The sequence below is a fragment of the Neofelis nebulosa genome, chromosome 14, assembly GCF_028018385.1.
Source record: "Neofelis nebulosa isolate mNeoNeb1 chromosome 14, mNeoNeb1.pri, whole genome shotgun sequence".
Lineage (NCBI taxonomy): Eukaryota > Metazoa > Chordata > Mammalia > Carnivora > Felidae > Neofelis > Neofelis nebulosa.
Window position 1 is genome coordinate 62,435,866 of NC_080795.1, and position 24,092 is coordinate 62,459,957.

Below are 24,092 nucleotides of genomic sequence, written 5' to 3' on the forward strand. Positions count from 1 at the left end.
GTTGGTGGTACTTTATTATGGTGGCAACGAATACATGCTGATACACTAGCTGCTTTCTCACTCTGTCTTGCTCTCCAGAAGGTGGCAAGCCAACTTCCCTTTAACGTTTGTGCCGTCTTCCAGTTACGCCATGCTACCCGCTACCTTAGAGAATGATCGGACACTTGACATGGTCTCTCCACACTGAGCCAGAGGACACTAAGAACACAACAGGAGGGTATCCGGTTGGGTGAAAGAGGAATAGAAAAGGACCATGTTTTCTTTGTGTCAGGTGCTACATTATCTCTTTACTTCCAAAAACCACCCTGTGATGTAAGTAGACTGTTCTGTATTCCACGTTCCAAATAAGATTTATCAAGATCTGTCATCTGCTGACAATCACATAGCCAGACAGTGACAACACAGACATTTGAATCCAGTTCTGACTCTGAAGCTATTCTAGGATTTTTCTTCTGGGGAAGGTAATTAAGCATCAGGATAGGTTACCGAAGAAAGCTGGCTACTGTCATTTTCTTGAATGCTTAAAAACAGGTGCATTGTTCTTTATAGATACGTTGTACATGGTTCTACCTGAAGTCAGGGGCATGGACAAATAATCTTTTACAGTTCCTTTTAGGTCTGTGATTTTTATGATTATAGAACAGTCTTCATGAATTGAGGGAAAAAGAGGCTCATGCTTCAGGAATTTTATCTACGTAGTCCTCATTTAAAATGCTCGGCTCACTACATTAAGGGGACAAGACTATGCAACCGACTGGGTCCCTAGTAATTGCTGGCTTTGGGCCAGTAAGCCATGTCACTTGCCAGTTCTGCTTTTCCACATCAGCGAGTGTCTCTTCCAGGCCCTGGGTCCCCAGGTACTAAGTGTTTTCAGACCTCTTCAAGGCAGGGAGACCAGGCATGCTGTCTTGACATGCTTTCTTCAACCTTACTTCACCTTCCAGTCACCACCTACAGGCTAGGCAATAAAACCTTTATTCACTTAATAACGTACCACCTATCTACAGACAGGAATCTTGGGATGTGAGATTCTAGATTTAAACGTACGGAAATCACCAGGGGTAGTGGATCACACAGGAAACACTTGTAACAGCTGACAGCGATGCATAGCCGAGATACAGATCAAAGAAAGGTTGTGAAACTTGAAAGAATAAAGTCAAAAATTAGCAAGCAGGATCAGTTCTCAGGAAGATACCAAGTTCTCCTCTGAGAGTGGATCTCTTCAGGCAGAACTGGATAAAGCTGACGGTCAGCAGGACATCGTGTGCAAGCAAATTGCCATCTCCTATTGATGGTTTCTGCACTATTTAATTTTAATACTTGGTTTGTTTTCATAATTTTACCTAATTCCTAAGACAGTGAGTTTATATCTACTCTTGATTCCAATGTTGAAATGGTGAAACAGCTACTTTTTAAAGAAAAAAAAAATGACCCTTGATAAAGATGATACTTTCTCCTTATATGGTTAAGATGTTGGCAGTTTTAAAAACTGTGAGAAACTGGAGGGAAATATGGTTTCTGTTGTTCTTTCTTTTACTTTTCCTCAGAAGATTTCTGCTTGAAGAAGCTCAGTCCAGCAGCAAATTAACTACTGGTTAAGTATTTCACCAGGTTCTACTTGATAAACAGAAAGTCATTTCCAGCTGCAGGGTTTGGCCTCCCTGGACTTGAATGTGACTCTACTGCTTGGAAATTGGTGAGACAGCCCTGCCATCACCCCCTGATGACTTCCTGACATCCTCATGGTTGCTGTTCAACATAAACAACAAGAAACCCTTCAAAACCCAAAAGCATTTTAATCAACACTCTGTGCAATGTTGATCATATCAACATTATATATAGATAGATAGATACAGATATAGATATAGATATGTATGTATTTAACGTTTACTTATTTCTGAGAGAGAGAGAGAGAGTGCAAGTGGAGGAGGGGGCAGAGAGAGAGAGAGAGAGGGAGACATAGAATCTGAAGCAGATTTCAGGCTCTGAGCTGTCAGCACAGAGCTCCATGTGGGGCTAGAACTCAAAGACCACAAGATCATGATCTGAGCTGATGTCAGACTCTCAACTGACTGAGCCACCCAGGAGCCCAGGAGCCACCTATCTTTAAGATTAAACAAATGTTTTTGCTTCCTCTCTGTCTGGTTTCGCAAAGTCCTCAATTATAAAGAAAGGGGGAAAATGCAAAAGCTGACACTTTGCCCAACATAGCTGGGAAGGAAAAAAGAGAATTCCTTCAAGTCCATATGGGGCAGGCTGATTACAACCAAGGCCTTCCTCCATTTCCCTTAGCAAAACAAAACAAAACAAAACAAAACAAAACAAAACAAAACAAAACAAAACTTTGGTGTTTTCCCTGAATCTTTCAGCTCTGGCTGCAGCTTTGAGGAGTGGTGTTGATCCAACAGCCTCACTGTTTTTTTCTGTGGTCTGTGTAAGCAGAGCCTGATGGAGTGACACGTCAGTGATTCTGTTCTTGCCTTTCTGATGGGTCCCTGATGGTGCCTCTGAGTGATTGTGCCTTGCTTCCCGCAGCTCTGATGGGACCCAGCTCCCTCCTACCTAAACTCAGTATGGGGAGGCAGTCTCTTCAGGGGAGGTGGCTAGCAGCCCCCTGTCTCATTCTGGGCTCCTCCAAGAAATGTGTGTTGTTTTCTCTTCATTGAGGTATAATTGACCTATGGCATTATATTTGTTTCAGGTGTGCAAAGTAAAAATCTGATATTTGGATATTTGGCAGATGAGGACCAGAACAAGTCTAGTTGCCATCTGCCACCATACAAAGCCACATTTTTTTTTCATGTTTCTTACTGTTTCATCTGGGTATGGTGTGAACAGTGGCTAGACACAGATGAAGTAGTGTTTTTGAATAAAAGAATGTGCTACCCAGGAGGCATAACCAGTATTTAATTTGCTGCCTGGGTTCGATAGACTGTGAGCTCCTCAAGGGCAGGGACCGTGTCTCATTTGTCTTTGTATTCTGGGTGACTAATACACATCCATTTGTCCATTCATTTATTCAACAAGTATTTACTGAGAGCTGGAGGTACAAGACTTCAACAAAGAACTAGACATTTCTTTTGTCCCACAGGCTAGCATGCCATGGAATAAATATACTTTCTAATGTGTTACCAGATACACAAATACACACTCAAAATAAATAATACAAAAGCTGAGCTATCTTACTAAAAGACTCAACGAATGTCAAAGATGAATAGGACGTGTTTTTTTTTTTTTTTAAATGTTTATTTTGGAGAGAAAGAGTAGGAGGGAGAGAGAGGTAGAGAGAAAGGGAGACACAGTATCTGAAGCAGGCTCCAGGCTTTGAGCTGTCAGCATAGAGCCTGATGGGGAGCGCAGGGCTCAAACTCACGAACTGCGAAATCATGAGCTGAGCCAAAGTCAGATGCTTAACCGACTGAGCCACCCAGGCGCCCCAAGGACCTGCTTTTAAAGATAAGGAAGCCAACTGTCAGAAAAAGCTTACCAATCCTTGATCTTATACTCTTTTCACCTTGAGCAAGGTGGTTCATGAAAGATAAAGTACTTCAAGTAGAAATTTCCATTTTTTTCGGTATCCCTCCCACCTTTAGAGCCTAATTTTGTCATATATATATTTATTTTTAATAGTTTAATTTCCAAGAGTTCACATAATTCAAGGGTCTCCAGACCATGGTTTAAATAAAGATTATGAATCCAAATTCTTACAGGAACCAGGATGTAAAATAATTTAAGCAACTGAAGCCATGGGAAAGAATGGAGGTCAGAATAGAACAAAATGGAAACACAAGCTCTTGTTCACTTATCTACTCCAAATTTATGGCTTAAGGCAATTATTTTATTTTGCTTATGCTTTTGTGGGTCAGGAATTCATAAAGGGCTCAGCTTGGTGATTCATCTCTTACCCATGTGACAGCCCCTCATGGGGATGGAAGATCTACTTGCAAGGTGGCCTCCTCAATCGTGTGTCTGGCACTTTGATGCTCTTTGACCTTCTGTCTTTGTCCCTATGGCATTTCTTCTTCTAGGGCCTCTTCATGTGGCTTGGGCTTTCATAGCATATGGTATCAGGACAGTTGCACTTGATATATGGTGGCTCATTTCCCTGAATCATTGTCTCAAGAGACAGGAAGGAGGGGCACCTGGGTGGCTCAGTTGGTTATGCACCTGACTTTTGATTTTGGTTCAGGTCATGATCTCGTGCTTCTTGAGATCGAACCCCATGTCAGGCTCCACGCTGACAGGGTGAGCCTGCTTAGGATTCTCTTTCTCCCTCGCTCTCTTCCCCTCCCCTGTTCCTGCTTGCTCTTTTAAATGAATGAATGAATGAAGGAAGGAATGAATACATACATACATACATACATACATACATACATACATACATACATACATACAAAAAAGAGACAGGAAGTAAATGCTGCCGGTTTCTGTAAGCCTGTGTCCAAAAACTTACATAGCATTACCTCCGCCATATTTTACTGGTCAGAGAAGTCTAAGCTTTCCCAGACTCAAAGGGAGGAAACCCAGACCACATATCTCAACAGGAAGAATGTTAAAGAATTTATAAACATCTCTAATGTGCCATAGTCTGTTTCAGAGAGTAGGTATCAAGATACCAGGTTGTCGCATTGTGAGACTATAGTCCAGCATGAGATATTATGAATATTTAAAAGAGATGATGGAAATTCAAATTTAAAAAGGTGCAATCTCCTGATTTTTAAATGCTGGCAAAAGATTCAGATTTTCTGAAAAGCTCTGTCAGGCATACACATTTGTGGACACTGCCCATGCCCACCAGCATGTCCCCTTTCTTTCACACAACAAACCAAATTCTTATAAAGGACATTTAAGAAAGTACTGATGTGCACTTGGAAATATTTTGCCTACAACTGAAAATGAAGATCTTAAAAGCTTTTTACCATCTTTGACAATAGATTTTTATTGAAAACACACCATTTGGTAAATGAGGGATCTTTCTACATGACTATCATGACCCACAAGGGAATACTGAATGTCTGCTGAGAATTCCCTTCTCCCATTTCTTTCTTAGCCAAATCACAGTTTGATGAAAAGTATAGTGACTTTCATCTCTTGAATTTGAAAACTGAAAATACACGATAGAGGTATTGACTTTAGTGCCCCAAAGGAAAGAAAACCAAAGAGAAGCACAGAAACCAAGAAGTCACTGATACAAACAATATAAACTCCACATTAGTACTTAAACTTTAGTGACCAAAGCACCTCTGGCTGAGAAGAACCAGGTAATGTCCCAAGACTCAGCATTTTGAGTCAATGCTTGAGATGACTCTGATGGAAGTGGCCCATGAACCACGTTGCTGGTACTCAATTAGAGGGATAAGTTTTGAGGGAGAGCAAAACGGTGCACAGCTACAGTATGAACTGTGTCTCATTAAAAAAAAAAATGTTTATTTCAGAGAGAGAGAGAGCGCACACGTGTGCAAACAGAGAAGGTGCCAAGAGAGAGAATCCCAAGCAGGCTGCACGATGTTGGCATAGAGCTCAATGCAGGGCTTGATCCTATGAACCATGAGATCATGAGCTGAGCTGAAATCAAGAACCAGACAATTAACCAACTGAGCCACCCAGGCATGCTGAATTGTGCCTCATCTTAGGAGTTGGTGGTAGCTGTGGTAATAACAGAGCCAAGAGAAGAAAGTATATCGTGGTCCCCATTTCCCTGGCTCAGTGTCAAAATCATGTTAGAAGCAGGAGACAGGGTTTCTAGCCCTGATTTTGCATTAGCTAGCTAACTGCAGAAAGTCATTTTCCCTCTCATGGCCTCAGCTTCCTCTTCTGTAAGACGAGGAGGGCTAGCCTGGGTTTCAACAGTGGCAAGTACAACTGCCCATACTCTGTGTCCGAGGGTCACCTTGTTGTGGCAAGAGGTCATGGAGAAGACATGACTGCTAGTTGACCTGCAAACCAGACTTGGGGAATCAAGGGCTCTGCGCCCCTCCTCTGTCGTGGAATGTGTGCTCTGCCTGCTGTTTCCACAGTGGGAGCTGTTCCAAGGACCTTAACAGAGTAAAGTGTTGTTGAGACCATCTGGATGAATATGTGACTGAGCCCCATTAGGGCTTCTCTGTAAACTTTAAGAATCTGGCGGGTGGGTGTGGAGATCTACTTGTTCTGCAGTTGCCCAACACAAGCCTTGTATATAAGTTCTCTTGCTTATTAATACTGCTACCTACTGATCTGGACTGAACTGCTTCCTTCATTGGTCTCTCCTTGCCCTCTGTGCATAAGGGCCAGTTTGCAAACCAGCACCTTTCCACCAAGAGCACCATGTTTTCTGCTATGCCCTGGCCTGGCCTTCCAGTTCTTTTTCCCGGCCACTTTCCAACAGGGTAGAATTAACACATGGGGTGATACCCCATGGTGTAGCTGTGCTGAAGCATCTCTGTCGTTTCTCCTGCTTGTATGGCATATTATAGTTTTGGAGGGAAAGTCAGTTGAAAAGAAGCCATGAAAGGTAGTTTTGAAGGTGGGAAAACAGTTTTAGGGCAGGAGATATCCAGAAACAGAAACATGTGATTTGAGAAGGGTGGGAATGGCAGACAACTTGCCAGCCAGTCTCAGACGTATCTTGGTTCTCTCGGTGATGGAGGTCTTGGTATAGTTGCCTCTAGCAAATCCCAGCAACAATATCCCAGGACAGTCCGTAGGAGGAGCAGGATTGGGATCAGGGTGAGCAAAATCGTGGGTCTGCACATAATGAACCTGGGAGTGAGTGCCTCCTTACATTTGGTACCAGGCACCTTGCTGGCCTCGACCTGGTCCCAGGCCTGGGGAGAGGTACTACTCCAGTGGAGTTGCGAGCTTGCTGTGAAGCTGTCTTCTCTGCCACAGACCCACTGAGCAGAGTGGGAATGGGTTGTGTAGAAGGTGAGATCCAGATGGATCAGGCCTGATCAGGCCAGGAATTCCATGGACGTGATTTCCCGAAGGACATCTGACGTGAAGGGCACTGGCTTCAGATCTGTGCTAGGTTAGCTGTGCAACTCTGTCAGGTTACTTAACCTCTTTAAGTCTCCATTTCCCAATTTGCAAAATGCAAACAAGAACCCCTTCTTGGCGGAGATGCTGTCAGGACAGAATATGTGTCTGTGGCACTTGGCACACAGTATTCAGTTATTACATGAAAATTAATTTTCTTTTCTTTGCTCTCTTTTCTTCCCTTCTCTCTTTCTCCCTCTCCCTCTGCCTTGAGTGTCAGGAAATGAAGCAAGTTACGGACAGCAAAATTCATGCCAAAAATGGTCGTAGAAATCCACATCCTCATGCAGAGGAAGCCTGGCAGGTTTTTACATGCATTGTTGACTTTCTGACTCATAATTGCTTTCTCTTTTAAATCCACCCATTCTGCTCAGGTTAGACCTCGTGCAGGAAGGTTGGCAGTACAATGCCAGGATCTGGCCCATTAGGAAAAATCTCCCAGTGCTGCTCTGAGGCCAAAGTTCTAGGTACAAAAAATTATAAACCTGTGTCATAGGCTTGCCTAATAAGAATTATAGCTACCATTCATTTAAGGGATTAGTATGTGGTTGGCCCAGGGCTAGGCACTTATAAACATTATTTAAGTCAGCCCTTACAGTACTATAAGAAGTAGATATGACTATTGCTAGTTTGCAGATGAGGAAACAGAGGCTAATATGGCTCATGAAGTGTAGAAATGAATAGAAATCAGCTCTTTTCCTGATTAACCATTATTTACGATTGAACATTCATTACTCTGAAAATGCAAGAAAACACAAGAGGAACCCATTGTTCCCAGAGAGTTTTGAGGTGCAGAGAATAATCAGGACCAGCATATGAAAAAGAACAGTATGGCATGGTATGGGCTCAACCACATGGTGAGCTCTTTGAGGGTGGGGGCTTTGTTTCATTCTCTCTTTTTATTCCCCTATTTTCTAGGGCGATGGATAGCCCTTATTAGGAGCTCAATCACCATGTGTTAGATGTCTAAGCAAATAAAAGGATAAATGTTAAGGTGTGTGCCACAGGCCCAGATATTGGTGGGGGTTCAAGGTCCAGGGAGGTCCACAGGGGTCCAAGGGAGAAGGCCGGCATCATGGAAAGCAGATTGGAACCTGAGATGGGATTCAGACAGGTTGAAAAGGGCAGAGAAGACAGAAGAAACACATCAATCACGACATGCTGTAGCATAAGCACGGGGTGTTGAGAAAGTGAGGAGAGCAAAGTGCTTAGAAAATTGTGCACTAGTCAGCCTGGTAAAGGGCCAGTCTAGTAAGAGTTGGCAGGGTCTTGGTGTAAGACTGGCCATTATCTGGAAACAGGTCAACAAGGTCAAAGGAAACACAGGGTAGGCTGGTCTAGACACAGAAGGTAGGGAAGTCAGCTGAAGCAGGCTGGATTGCAGGAAGCGCGGTTCCCCACCCATGGTAGAGGATATGCAAATATAACTTTTGGCAGCTGTAAAAAGCATAAGAGGAGGACAAGTCAGCCATGAAGAATGCGGAGGAGGAGGAGTACCGGGAAAGGTCTTGGAGGAACGCATTCTGAGGCTGATCACCCCCTCTATTTGGGTTTCATGCACCATAGCAGCCTACCTGCTCTCAGGAGACCCTTGGTGCATCTGTTTATGCTGTAAAATGAACTCAGGGAAATCATATTTACTAAGGGGTGAGTTATGATCCATAGGGCTCAAAAAGCCATAAAGTCTTTTTAAGTAGGGTTGTCTAGATATATATAAAAATCTCCTCTACACATATATAATTTTATATAATTTAATACATTTTCACATAAATGGAAATATAATTTCATATAAATTTATATAAGTAGTTTTATCCTGGGCTAAAGAGCTAAGTCTAAAAATGGAAGAATGTAACAGATGGCTCTATCTTGAGGCTACTGGTTGCATCCTTACCCTTCCCAGCCGATTGTTCCAAAAGAATAATGAAATTGTAACAGTCAGTTCTGCTCTGTCAGTATATATTTAATCTATGTGTCTCAGCCAGGAAGAAAATTGTTACTTGGTGATGGCCTCCACGTGGGCCTTAGGAACCCTAAGAGTTTTTACCAAGAAGCCCAGAGTGGTTGTGTGGGGCGATCTCTACCTCTGAAATGTGGGACTGAACAGCTCATCACTGCACGTACTGTGTGCTGTAGAACCCCAGTGCCCATGGGATGTTAAAAAAACACCGTGAGGAATAGGATTTTCTTGTTGGGAAAATGTTCCCTAAAAACATCCCCAGGGTTGGTGATTTGCTAGGGGAACCAACAGGACTCAGCAAATAGTCATACTCACAGCCGACATTTATTACAGCAGAAGCATACAGAGCAAGATCAACAAAGAGAAAGGCACACAGGGTGAAGTCTGGGAGGAAGCAGGCACGGGCTTCCAAGAGTCCCTCCCGGGGGAGTCACACACGATGCATTTAATTCCTCCAGCAACGAGTGGTGAGAATGTTGTGTGAAATGCTATCTACCAGGGAAGCTCATTAGAGACTCACTGGCCAGGATTTTTATTGGAGGCTGTTCACATGGCATCCTCTGCCTAGCATGTACCCAAACTCCGAACTCCCAGAAGGAAAACACGTGTTCGGGATAAATGACACTGTCCATACAGACAATTTAAGTACATGGGCCATCTGATCAGGGAGAGCTGGGAACCCTCCTGAAAATCAAGTTTCAGGACACCAGCAAGGGCCAAACTTGCAAGTAGGACCTTCTAACAAAAGAATCGCAGGCCCCCTACCTTAACTTTTTCCTATGGAGGGTCTAGTAAGTTAAGAGAATTCTATATGCCATGGCCACCTTTTGAAAATAAATAATGCACATTAGCATACTAAAGGATCTGAAAGGTATTGTGGTATGAAAGACTTTTTTCTGAAACCAACATTTCTCAAACCTTTTTGATCACTTTTTTTTTTTTTTAAGATATCTTATGGGATGCCTGGGTGGCTCAGTTGGTTAAGTGTCTGACTTCGGCTCAGGTCATGATCTCACAGTTTGTGAGTTTGAGTCCTGCGTCGGGCTCTGTGCTGACAATTCAGAGCCTGGAGCCTACTTTGGATTCTGTGTCTCCCTCTCTCTCTGCCCCTCCCCCATTCACACTCTGTCTCCTTCTCTCTCTCTCAAAAATAAATATCCAAAGGATACTAGCATCCTACAGAATACAGTTTGAGAAATCCTGGCCTAAATGTATAGACTTGCATCACTTCTATGGCCTCAGCTTTCACCCTTTATTAAACATGCAAATAACAAGAGCTGGCACAAAAATTCCTTACTGTGTGTTAGGAGCTTTTTATGTAATAACTCATTTGACCAAACGAGGTTGGACGAAGTAGCTCTAAGCACAGAGAAGCAGCACAGTGGGGGTTAAGGATGGAAACCCTGAATTAGACTGGAGCACTAGTTTCTTGGCCTCACCAGTTACCAGCTGTATGACCACTTTCTTAACCTTGGTGTGCCTCCATTTCCTCAACTGCAAAGTGAGAGCAGCCTTCACATACAGGAAGAACTCCACATGTGCTTATTGAGCTTTCTTTTAAATAAATCAAAGTTTGAGAAGTTTTGATCCTGTAGCTCTAGGCCATGAATCATGGCAGGCTTAGCAACAGACTCATGTGGCTTCAGAGGTGATGGGATGGGATGGGATGGGATGGGATGGGATGGGATGGGATGGGATGGTGAGGGTGGCCTGAGGGAATCAGAGTGGTAGCAGGTGGAGCTTGCTCCAGGACCCAGGAAGGCTCGACACCAACACCATTCAAAACCAGGGCCACTCTAGGGAGTAAATGAAGACTGTCACAGGTCAAGAGGCACTATGAATTTCCTGGGAGTCTGGGACTGAGGCCAGCAATAGAAGTGATATGCTTTTGACTAAATAGAGCAAGACTCTAGACAAACTTTGACTAAACCTGGCAATTTTATCCACATGCTTGAAGAAAGGCACCTCGCAAGAAAATCCCTTCTGATTCAAGCCTCATACAGATCTACATGGTAGAAAGAAAGAATAGGGAAAGATGCCAAACTGAAAAATGACAAAATGCCACCAGGAAAAAGCCAATTTTTAATATGCCTTAACACTGTTTCTTTATCCCTTCTCAGGCTATCTTCAGTTAAGCAATGTTCCATGTAACTGAATAATCCTTCATGGAGATATATGAAGAGTCAGCAGTGTCACCCTGTAAAACAAAGGACTGTGATATATTTTTTTTAGTGTGCAGGTACAGGTGGGTGTAAAAAGTGGTGGGTGGGGGGTGGGGGAAGACCTCTCAGTGTGCTTGGGTGTGCTAAAGGAATTTGAATGAAGAATTTCTAAAGGGCTAGGTGAAGAAATTCATCTGATATCCCCTTGAGACCATCCTGGGCTAGTCATGTACAAAATTGTTCTCAGAGATGATTCCTTGTGGCCATTTTCCTGGGACTCACCTCTTTTATAAAGTCAGGATCTGGAATATTCCATATACTCTCATAGTGCCATGCCTCTCCCAAATTAACAATGACCTGGGTGCTTGGCGGATAGCATATGCTCAATTAAATGTGGGTTGAATATACAAAGGCCTTTGTTCACAGATCCTTCCACTTTAAATTTTTTTTTTTTTTTTTTTTTTTTTCAACGTTTTTTATTTATTTTTGGGACAGAGAGAGACAGAGCATGAACGGGGGAGGGGCAGAGAGAGAGGGAGACACAGAATCGGAAACAGGCTCCAGGCTCCGAGCCATCAGCCCAGAGCCTGACGCGGGGCTCGAACTCACGGACCGCGAGATCGTGACCTGGCTGAAGTCGGACGCTTAACCGACTGCGCCACCCAGGCGCCCCTCCACTTTAAATGTCCAACATTTGCCTCCCTACCTGGCAACATCTGATATGTCAAAGCATGTTTCCTCTGTAAATCCTGCCTGATTCCTTCGAGCAGGGCTCTGTGGACAATAGTCCTGGCTACCATTATGGGAGCACTTTATCCCTGTCACTGCTCCAGGACCTTTGCGTGTATCAACTCTTGTACTCCACATAATACCCACAAAGTAGGACTTTTTATAGGACTACACCTTCACTTTTACAGGTACAGGACAACGAAGCTCAGAGAACAAAAGAACTTGCCCAAGGATCCATAGCTCGGAAGGGGCAGATGCCTTCTGTCTAGATGTCTCAATCATAGTATTTACCACATCATATGTGGCTTATCATGGCCTAATCATTCATTGCTTCACACCAGTGCCAGCCGGGGGGCTACCCGTGATGGGGCACAGGTGTCCCTCACACAATTCCTCAAATAATCAATACAACAGATTGAATAACCCATGACAACACGACTCGGACATCAAAAAGTAAAACCAAGGATTCTGTAGTCAGACAGACCTGGCTTGAGCTCCAGCCTCTCCAAACCCTAGCCTTGTGACCTTGACCAAGTTATTTTAGTCTTTCAGAGTATTGGTTTTCTCTCTATAAAACAGAAATTACAAAACCTGCTTCATGGCATTTGCTTTAAGAATTAAACAAATTAAAGAACATGAAGTGCATACTCAAGTGTCGAGCACAAACTTTATCTGATACTCATGCTCGTTTAAAGGTTCATTTGATAACCATGCTATGATCAGCCTGAGGCTTACTGGGTGTTCTACAATCGTCTATTAGATAAACAAATTTGGGAATCCAATACAGTAAGACACACACAGAACAGCTAACTGTATTTTAGTTGCCTTAAAATGGATCCTTCTTTTTTTTCTCTTTCCAGAATTCAAGCTTCATAAAACACGCGTGGGCTGCTGTCTAGACACAGCATAGTAGATTCTTAAATGTGGTACCAAAGCGGCCATCTTCACTACGGCAAAGCTGCCTGCCTCCTATGGGCTACTTTTACTCTTCTGGTGTCATTACTAGTTCTGATCCTTACTTCAGTTCCTTTGATCATATCCCATCATCTCCCTGACATCGCTCTGTAACAATATCTTAAGTTGAAAACACAAAACTGTTCTTTCTTGTTATGTAGAAAAGAGGTCTTCAAGATTCATTTTTTCCATACCTCTATCTTTAAGAGCTATATGCTCCTTCTTCTAAATATTAATGCAAAAATAGGTTAATGTAGTAAATTTATATTTCTGTCATTATGTACAATGAAGGCATTGAGGGCATGATAACTATGGATCAACACCTTTCAGGGTGGCTGACTGCCTTGTAATGGTCACAGGGGATGTCTCTGGGCAGCATTACCTCCCGCTGCTGGTTGTTGTTGATTGCATCAAAGCTGGGCCAATCAGAGTTCCTGTCTTGGGATTATGGACTTGAGATGAGGAGATATAGAAAGTAATTTGGAACAGAGAGAGGAGAAATTGAGAGAGCACTCGAGAACATTCTGAGTGCTCCAGTCACAGTCCATAAACTCGAAAGGGGTCAAGACTTGAATCAAAGAGATATTGTATATAAAGAATAAAGCAGACAGAAAAGGAGAAACCACAGAAAGAGGGCAGTCTGTTGTCTGGATTCTTGCTGGCTCTCACAGTTCTACTCCTCCCTGAGGTCTTGCTACCTCTGCTCAGAAGTCCTATCAAAGACTCCCGTATGGGTTGTATGAATACCTCACCAAGAGGCGCCTGGGTGGCTCAGTCAGTTAAGCATCTGACTCTTGATTTTGGCTCAGGTCATGATCTCATGGTTTGTGAGATCAAGCCCCGTGTCAGATTGCGTGTTGATGGCACAGAGTCTGCTTGATATTCTCTCTCTCCCCCTCTCTCTGTCCCTCCACTGCTCTCTCTCTCTCTCTCTCTCTCTCTGTCTCTCTCTCTCACACACACACACACATTCTCTCAAAATAAATGAAAAAACAGTAAAAAAAAATGAATACCCCATTGAGCCCCATATGTTTGGCTAAAGCACCTTCAGATTTCCATTCCTTACAACCACAAGAATCTTAACTTAGCCATCACAAAATTATGATTACAATTAAGGTTATCAACAACAATCCTTACAAGCATTTAACACTGTGCACATTTACTAACTGATTATTATTAATATCCGCTACAAGCAAGTGCTAGAATAATGCTGCTGAAGCAGCCATCCACGAACTAATAATTGGGTAGCAGCTGGAGGTTAAAAAGCAAGCCATGGAGAGGGAGCGGATTTACTGAAATGATAACCAGCATAAGTCATCACATCACTGGCGACGATTCTGCTTACAAGAGTCCATCAAGGATGGGTGACTGTAGATCAGTAAGACAGTGGAGGGAAATGTTTTTCTATCAGGAAAGAATAAAACGATGAAACAGATGGATTGTTGTTTTTAAGATGAAGATTACAAGAGCACAAAAAACTGGCTATGCTTAGGTGGTTCAGAAAAAAACATGGCTACCACCACCATGGATCCTAAGAAATATGCTTCAATCTTACATATGTCAATAAAGCATTACTCAACTGTCAATTTAATAATGGAAGTGCCACCAAAGATTCATATTTAACAAACCCAAATGTAATAGATAATGAGGAAAGGTGGCTGGTAGGGATCTGAATTAACTAACCATGTTTGAGAAAATGATTGAGGCAATAAAAAGATCAATAGGAAATCAGGCCATTCTCTAGGACCTAAAAGTTTCTTAGTGGAATATTTAAAAGAGCATTTTACTGGTTCATCCCATTTTTAATGCACTTGGAGATGTACAGGTGCCCATCAATCCTGCAGAAATGGGTATACAATGAAACTTAAGCTGACTGAATAATAAGGAACTCAGTCACATACCTCTCTCTACTGAGTATATAGCCCTGCATATCTACCCTGCAGATATATCAAGAACAACAGAAGCATTGTTCCAGACTAGAAATATACCATAATTATGTTGCTTTAGAAAATCTTGAAAGCTCAGGAGAGTACAAAGAAGAAAATAAAAAACATCCTTAAACCACCATCCAGAGATACCACTGTTAAAATTCTGGTGCATTTCTTTCCAGTATTCTTTTTTTTTTTCCTGTGAGTGTGAATACTATGCACTAATATTTTACTGTATATACACTATTTAAAAACAACATTTGGATCTTCCTGTTTCTACTGTTTTCATATTCTTTTCACTGAATAGCTAGTGAAGGGGCCTCTGAGTGGCTCAGTGGGTTAAGCATCTGTTGATTTCAGCTCAGGTCATGATCTCGTGGTTTGTGGCATTGAGCCCCATGTCGGGCTGTGTTGACACAGAGCCCGCTTGAGACTCTCTCTCTCCCTCTCTCTCTGCCCCTCCCCTGCTCACACACGCTCTCTCTCAATAAAGAAAATAAATAAATAATCACACGAAGATTTTTTCTTGCCATTGCATAGACTTTCAGTGCTGCACACCACTTTCAATCGTATGATTTTGTCATAATTTAACCACCATATTAGCTATTTATATGGTTTCCATTTTACTATTAGCTATTGACCAAATGTTTATGTTTTCCCAAATCTCATCTGCCTAAGTCCTAATTTCCAATACGATGATGTTGGGGGGAGGGCACCTTGTGGGAGGTATTTAGGTTATAAGGCTGGAGCCCTCAGGAAAAAAATTAGCACCCTTGTGAGATGAGACACAAGAGATCTTGTTTCTCTCTCTTTACCATGTGAGGACACAGCAAAGAGGTAATCATCTATAAAGCAGGAAGACAGTCCCCACCAGAAACCAAATCAGCTGGCACTTTGATCTTGGCCCTCCCAGCCCAGAACTATGAGAAATAAATTTATTTTGTTTAAGCTACCCAGTCTATGGTATTTTTGTTGTAACAACTCAAACTAAGACATTATTCTTTCAATATCAAGAAAAGAGCTGTTTATTCACACTTCCTTTCCCTGCTTCTTTCCCACAATCCATTCTTGCTTTTTCTGTCCATCTCTGCCATGGGAGGCTGACCCCCTGAAGAGTGCATCACCTGTGACCCTCTGCCTTCTGATCTCTGGTTGTGTTTAGCTAGTTAGAGGCACCAGTGGGAAGCAGTAGACAGGAGGTTTGACCGTTCTCTCCTTCCCTCCCTGTGTGGAACCGGTGCTTGTGGTAATGGCTGCACCTCTCACAAGGTTCTCTGGTCAGCTGACCCCTCTTCCATGGCTCCAGCTCTCTGTACCCTCCAGCAGAAGCTGTTGCTAGTCGCTAGGTGACTCAACCCCAGTAGGTTCCTTTAACCTCTGCTATGTCAGTGCTTCCTTAAATTACCTTTAGATTGCCATCTCACCAGTATGGACAGCTTCAATGAACAACTTGTACATGACATGGTATAACCCTGTAGAGATCACTTATTTATAAAAAGTGTAACAAAGTCAACATCATGTAACCCATTCCAAATAATGGGAGGCTTACCACAGGTAAAATACTTACACGAAACTTAATAAAATAGAAGAATGGTCTAGATTCTAGAAACTTCTTCCTTGATTTTCAGAAAGTCTCTCAGTGAATTTCCTTCAATTCTCTTCTCTGTGTAATGTTCGCAAACCACATGCTTTCCCCCTTCCTGCAGCCTTTGCTCACGCTGTTACCCTAGATGGAGCATCCTTCACTTTCCCCTTTATTCTAAGCTCCACCTGAAGCCCTATTTCCTTCCTGAATTTTTGGAGCCCACACCCACCCTTCCTCACAATTGCTGGATCTGTGGTACTCAACATGGTAGCTGGGAGCCACATATGGCTACTTCAATTTAGGTCAATTAAAGTTAAGTTATAAATTCAGTTTCTTAGTCATACTAGCCACACTTCAAGTACTCAATAGCCACATGTGGCTGGTGGCTATTGTACTCAACAGTACAGGTCTAGAGCATTTCCATTTCAGGAAGTTCTATTGGACAGGGCTATTCTAGAGCACTTAATTATGTAGGATTCCAAAGAGCATTATATCACAAATACCCTTGTACTCTTCTTTAGTTGTAGGGTCAAGAATACTAGGGAATAACAAGGAAGAGCCTGTCTTCTTCATTCTCAGTCCTAGCAGTGCTGGCACAGTAAGTACAGCTGCTGACTTGGGTAATGACCATGACGATTTTCTCAGAACACTAAAACGCAAAGAACTATTAATGATTGAAGCAATGGTATAACAAGGGTATCATGGGACGACCTGCCAGTAGTGGTAGGTAGGGATTCTTCTAATCCCACAAAAACAGAGGCATCCTATACAATGTCCTCCTTATGTACTCATAAAGAACCCATCTATAATATTAGCAATGAGTCTTCAATAAGATAAATAGTCTGATTAAATGAAGTCATCAAAAGAACTCAAGTGCATAGCTATATATAGAAGCTTCCATACCATCCTCTAGACTTGTTCACAGACAATGAAAAACTGTCTTAAGATACTGGTACACTTTTGAGTGTGATTCTGGTTGACAAACTGGCCTCTGTCAAAAGCAATTTAATGGAAGTGATAAAGCCATATATTCTACACAATGGCCTCTCTCATCTCTCTGCCTTGGGATGATTGCAGAATTTTAACAAAAATTCAGTGTTTGACTTAATGGAATAGGCTTATGAAATACATATTTCAGCCTTATGCTAATCTCTGGCAAGAATGTCTTCTTAGATATGGATCCACTTCCTATCTTTTATTCAGATCTGTGCTAATAATCACTTGGCAAAAATCTCTTCTAATCCGCATAGCAACCCTGTGACCGAGGTATCTTTGTTCTGATTTTACAGCACAGAAAACTTGCTTTCAGAAAGGATATGTCATTTGCCTAAAGTTAAATAGATAGCGAGGGACAGAGCTGGGATAACAACTCAGATTTTTTGACTGTAAATGTTGTGCTTTGAGTCACTCTGTGACAGTTCACCAGGGCATCGACAGAGGTGATGCTGTGGTTGGAGGGCATGGCAGGGTGGCACCGTTTTGTGATCGCTCTCCTCAGCACAGCTTCTTGTCCCTCCCAAGGTCTCTTCTGATGTTCATTTGAACAAAACACCTGAAGACACTCAGGAGATGCACAAAAGCTGACAGGCGGCTCAGTGAAGGAAGCACACCCAGGGCACTTGGAGTTTGCCCCTCGTGCTCTCTTATTTGACGTACAACAAAACCTGTTGTGAGTAAAAGGCAGGAACTCTTGGTGGTCAAGCCAGTGCACCACCCGTGTGGCATCCTTGACACATATTTGGACGACTCCTCAATTTTACTGTTCGGTGCACATCCCACATGAGACCTTCATACTCAGATATCTAACTGCTTTCTTCAATGTTTCAAAGGGCCTCAAATATAACGTGTTACACACTGACCTCTTCATTCCTATCAAGCCTCTGCCTCCCACTCCCCCCATCCAGGTTCCTCCCGAGCACAGGCTGGCCCAGTCTGTAGCAGCTCAGACCAGGAATCCTGACTCACCCTCGGTTCTCCCTCTCCTGGCCACATCCAACCCATCCCACACCCTGCGAATCCTACCAGCAGACAGACCTGTCCCCTTTCAGCTCAGGGGCCACCACCCAGTTCTGGTGATCACCTGTCCTCACCTGGATTTCTGCAAGAGTCCCTGGTCACTGGCGGGACTCCCTGGTTCCAGCTCTGCTGTCATCCGACCCATTCTTCTAGTCAGCTGACATTTTTTTTTAAATGTAACTATGATCTCATCACTTCTGTGCTTAAAATCCTTTAATGGCCTCTCACTGCACTTCTTGAGATGCTAATTCCAAATCCTTAAGGTGGCTCCAAGGCCCTATGGATCTGTCCCTTGCTGTGTCCAGGCTACAGAACTCTCTTCAGAGCTCTGCGATCCTACTTGTGGTCTTTGTTCAGTTCTTAGGTAATGCTAAACTCTTCTGTGCCTCAGAGCTTAGCATATGCTTTTCCATCTGCCTGCTTGCTCTTCCTCTGCTTTCACCTAGGCACCCTCACTTCTCCATCTTGTTACCACTCAAATGTCACTGTTATCCCATGGTCCAACTTAGAGCCTCTCCTTGCATTTTATATTTTTCCTTCACTGCCCTTAACACAATTTTGCACATATCTCCTTTCCTGTGGCTAGAACTCTAGAAAAGGGTATGCTAGCTGAACAATTCTGTAGGGGCAGTGCAGTACAGACCCTCCAGTTAGCTCCCTGACATTAGATAATGGTGACTGTTCTTCCCAGTCTCATGTAATACATACACAGAGTTACAGCAACAAACCCAGCTGGTGTCTCAGACCATGGGCTTTGGAGAAAGCTGGGGCTCAAATCCTCACTCCATCACTTCTCAGACTGGGTGACCTGGTTCAAAAGTCACTTCAATCTTCTGTGCATCAGTTTTTTTGGTCTGCTGAATAGGGACCCCAACAGCTCCCAAAACGACAATGCAGAGTGTCTGGGACAGTGTTGATGAGCAGACAGCACACACTAAATGACAGCGATTACCTCTGTTGTGGCTGTTCACCTTGGCCTCATATGGGACTAAGTACCCTGGGTTTCAGAACCAATTCTGGTAAGACTTGGATAAAAGTCTAAGTTTTGGGAATAATCACAGGACTGAAGACTCCTTGAAGGCAGGAGCTATCTGGGGCTTAGCAGGTATCTATAATGTAATAAAAGCTCAATAAATGCTTATCCAAATACTCCATAAACTGCCCTGATAGGGTCTGGGGGGGCTCCAATCCTACCTTTAGAGATGCCCATCACCTTATCCTCTCCACTGGGGCAGTGTTGGGGGGGGGGGCGTTTCAGCCAGAGTCAACATGCTCAACATCCATATCAAGGGACCAGGATATCAATTCTTTTTCAACCTTTTCTTTCTAAGCCCAGGGCTTGAATCGGATAGGTTCCCTGGAGTCTAAGTAATAATTATTTCAATTATCTTTACTGTCACAGCACTTAGAAGCTACCAGGAGCTATTTTAAGGATGAGGAAACTCAAGTACTGGCAGTTCCTAACCCCAGTGCCGGGTTAACCCAGGGGACCAATTGACTCCCAGTACAACTGTTTCTCACTGCAGAAACTGCCAAGCCATCATAATTTTAGCTCATATTATGACGCAGAGAAGAAAACAAAAGGATGATTTATTTGAAGATTAAAATTGTGCCTATTTTATGGACTCTGTAAGCTGTTGGAAACTCAATTTTCGAGCCCTTTGAACTCCGCGTTGCCTCTAGATTATTTAAGGCAACCAGACAGCCACCACCACCACCACCAAAACAGAGGAGTTAAAAGCCTGCTTGAATCACAGGACGGACAATGGCAGTGCATGTGAGGGACCCAGTGTTGTAGCACAAGACCTCAGAGCTACTCTTCGCACCCACAGGGATTTTGCCGCAGCATGGGTGATTAAGGACTTCACATCTGTGGCTGTGCGCCCGCCAGAAAGTCTAAATCAAAGTTTCCTCGTGTCAGGTGCGTATCGGCACCCATTTCCACCCTTTCAATAAAGCAGAGAATTGCTTCCACTGCCCTTGTTTTTTTCCTGAAGAGAATTCAAGATAACACTAACAGCTCTCAGTCTGTGTTCTGGAAAAGAGGGTAGAAGGCCTTAGCATCAGTGTGCCAGCCTTCTGGAAATAGAACATAATTTGCTCATGCCAAAAAGATTTTGGTGAGGCTTTGGCAGCTAGCCTATTTGTGTCAAGGATTACACTGCTTATCACTGAGTCCCGATACCTAGCCTGATGTGCAGTACATACTCAAAAGTTGATGAATGGGTGAATAAGTATGTTTATTCCATTTCAACGTGCTTTTACAGTGTTAGATACATAGACCATACTCAGTAAGAAATCCTTTAAAAAATATGAAGGGAAAGATTAGGTAGCATTTAAACGTTGCACCCACCAATTAGCATTTTGGAAAGGCAAATAAAGACACACAAATGGTTCAAATATGACCCTGGTACTTTCTTAAAGTCTGAAGGGATTGTGGTAGTGGGTATCCCTCACTTCTCTGCTCTAGCATACATAGGTGCACGTGTCTAAACTGACACCCTCAAATACATATCCCGATGTGCACCTAGATAACGTCTACACAGGAAAACAACCGTTCACACATTTGTTAGTCACGGCTTTGTTTACGCAGTGCTTCTACAGGGAGGAAGGAGTAAACACTCGTGAGCCTTTTAAACTGCTGAAAGAGACATTTTTCAGTGCATTGCGTGAACAAATGTGATGAGTCCAAGTCCCTACTAAGAAATTCAAGCCTGGAGAACTGGATAAATAAATATAAATGAATTCATTTGACTGAGTGACATTTTCATTTAATTAAAGCAGAAAATCAGCTACAAAACGAATGATTATCCCAGACAAAGAAGCAGAAACTGGTCCTTAATTAATAAATTTCTAATAGTTCTTCTGTGGACTGAGTAGTCTTTAGGGGAGAAGTACACTGGGGAGAAAAAAGAGGGAACTAGAGAGGGATAAGCCAGAAGACAATGCATATTTAAACTTTTAGAAATAGAAAATTAGAGACATTTATGCTTTCACACATGCCAAATCCTGCTAGACCAAAAGTATTATAGTCAAACTCTCTGTGTAACAAAACAAATATTCAAGTCTCAGGAAAGGATCAATTTAAAAAAAAACAACAAACAAATCCAGGTCAATGAAATTTGTTCTGTTATTATGTCATCTCTTCCTCCTTTCCATGGCATGATCAAATGACAAAAGAAAAACCAAGTTTCATGATACTTAGAAGGATAATAGCTACATGTGTAGTTTACAGTAAGCATGAACCATGACAACCAACCAATGGGATAGAAATGGGACAAACCAAAACATATACTACAGTGCTTCTCACGTATTTTCAGAACCCCCCCACACTGCCTTCATCAATGCTTCGTGTTTAATAGTTTTTAGTGCTAAACATCTGTGCTGTTTCTCCGATATAACATGGAAAGCGGGAGACTTCAGATGGATATATCAAAGCCACACCACCTCTTACATAGCAGACACTTGAAACCTTTGAGGTCACTGTTAATAATTTTCTGTGCATTCATTTATTTTGAGTCAATTTCCATTAAATCAATTAAAACGCCAGCTGGCAAAATTTCATGTCATTGATCCAACAAGGTTCAGATTACTTGGGGGTATGTGGGGGCATCAGGAAATGCTAGGCTGGCATCTCTGCTTCATTATGTCATCAAATAGGGAGACAAATTTCTTATTGTCACAATATCTTGGGTATGCAGGAGGGGCTTAGCAAAAACATACACCTACCATTCCTAGCAGCCCAGAATAATGGGAAATGGAGGATGGAGAGTGAAAACTATGTGTGATAAGCAAGGCATTAAGTGAAACCTTTCATGTGAATAGTCTCAAGCAGTAATTTTTAAAAGTACACTGGTGTCAAGAGGTTTTTTTGTAAAAGAAAAAATGTATCTTTGGAAGAACTGAGACTTAACAGCAGGCAGGTAGGGCAGCAAGAAAGAGCACTGGTTTTGGAAATGACTAGTTATCTCTCCCCCTGTGATGGTTAATTTTATGTGTCAACTTGACCAGGCCAGGGGGTACCCATATATTTGGTCAAACAGTATTCTGAGTGTGTCTGGGATGGTGTCTTTGGATGAGATTAACATTTGAATAGGTAGAAGTAAAGCAGTTTGCTGTCTCCAATGTGGGTGGGCCTCATCCCATCAGTTGAATGTCTGAAAAGAACAACAAGGCTGATCCTCCCTCAAGTTAAAGGGGATCCTTTCTGCCCATTTTGAGTTAGGGCATGGGTTTTTCCCTGTCTTCAGGCTCTAACTGAAACACTGGCTCTTCTTTGATTTTTAGACTGCTGGTTTTTAAACTAGAATACCACTGGCTCTCCTATGACAACAAGACCCTGGGACTTCTCAGCCTCCACAACTATGAGAGCCAATTCCTTATAGTAAGCCTCTCTCTCCTCATATATGACTAAAATATTAAACATCTACCTCCTAATGGCTCTGTTTCTCTGGAGAACCCTGACTAATATGTGCACTTTTAAATTGTGACCTTGAACAGGCACTGCAGCTCTCTGGGCCAAGTCTCTTTATCTATAGAATGGGGTTCATGATATCCATCTTACAAAATTATTGTGAGGACTAAATATAGAATTCAAAATGCCAAGTGTGCAAATAGGTGCACAATCAATATTAGCTCCAGGCTTCGCTTTTGTGATAAATTGAAGATTTGGTAACTTGTGCCCTTGTATGGAAATACAGTATCTGATGCTGATGTTAAATAGTAATGATTTTGAAACGGTTGCCAAACTTTATAAAACCTCGACGGTTTCAAATATGGATCCCTGAACTGTTCCTTGTGAGCTGAAGCAGCCACTTTGTTTTCTCTTCTTCCGCCTTCTATTTGTAGAGGAGGTCCTACCAGAACAGCTTTGACAGCTTCATCTTTAACCTGTCTTGCACAGGAAATGGTGGGAGTCCTGGTGTAAAGTACCTTCTTTACTGCCCTGTCGGACTGCCCAAGAGAACCCATCTCATTTTGCCACAGGGAAATGGGAGAGATGGGATTTCAGTTGCTGTCTCTTGGGAAGGATGGAGGGTGGGCCAGTTTCTTAGACCTTGAGGACATCACCTGCAAGGTTAGGGTGGCTATGTAGGACGGGATCCACTCCATTGTGGGCTTTGCTATGAGATGTTCTCATTTACCCCAAGAGCTGAAGACTTTCTCTGAGTTTACCTGGTCATTAAGCCCAAATGAGCTTTACTCATGCTGTGCCTGGTACACTGCACATGTGGAATCTGCAATGTGTTGGGTAATGGCCCTTAAGCTTTCATCTGCATAAGCATCATGTGGGGGTAAAGCTGTGGAAAACCATACTGATGCCTGGACTGGAGAGCCTAATTCCACAAGCTCTGGAGGAAGGTCCAAGAATCTAGAGTTGTGAAGAAGCATGAAGAAAAGTCTGCCGCAGGGAGCATGGATTTGGGGGAGGAGAATGTGGTGCAGAGAAGTGAGGGATGATCCTTTACAACCGTCTTCTTTACTGTTCCTCGATCTATCACCACGTGTTGTCTGGTCTCTTGAGTTGACTTCTCTCCACTCTCTCTTGCCACCACCCTCCTTCAGGCTGCCATCATCTCCTGCACAGATTAATGCAAGAGCTGCCTCATAGGAGTCTTGCCTCCAGTCTTGTCCCTCTTCAGGGCATGTGCTCATCTTTTGTTATACAAAGCTCATCAGGATGGTCTCCGGTTCAAACCTTTTAGTGGCCCACCACTGTCTCTAAATTACTTAGGAGAGCAAAT

The 24,092-nt window shown here is 42.8% G+C and overlaps 1 protein-coding gene and 2 long non-coding RNA genes across 7 annotated transcripts in view; 1 reads left to right on the top strand and 2 right to left on the bottom strand.

The window, feature by feature from the left end:
* Positions 1-19,756, bottom strand: part of LOC131494478 (uncharacterized) — a 52,641-nt gene extending 32,885 nt beyond the window's left edge. The window contains exon 1 of the long non-coding RNA XR_009253429.1: positions 16,315-19,756. This is a non-coding gene — a long non-coding RNA (uncharacterized LOC131494478). The remainder of the gene's footprint in view (positions 1-16,314) is intronic.
* The window catches only part of SAMD12 (sterile alpha motif domain containing 12), a 386,116-nt gene that overhangs the window by 129,686 nt on the left and 232,338 nt on the right, over positions 1-24,092 (bottom strand). The gene's annotated exons all lie outside the window — the stretch shown is intronic.
* Positions 16,843-20,322, top strand: LOC131494477 (uncharacterized). The gene is made up of 2 exons (XR_009253428.1): positions 16,843-16,930; positions 19,751-20,322. It is a non-coding gene; the product is annotated as an uncharacterized LOC131494477 (long non-coding RNA).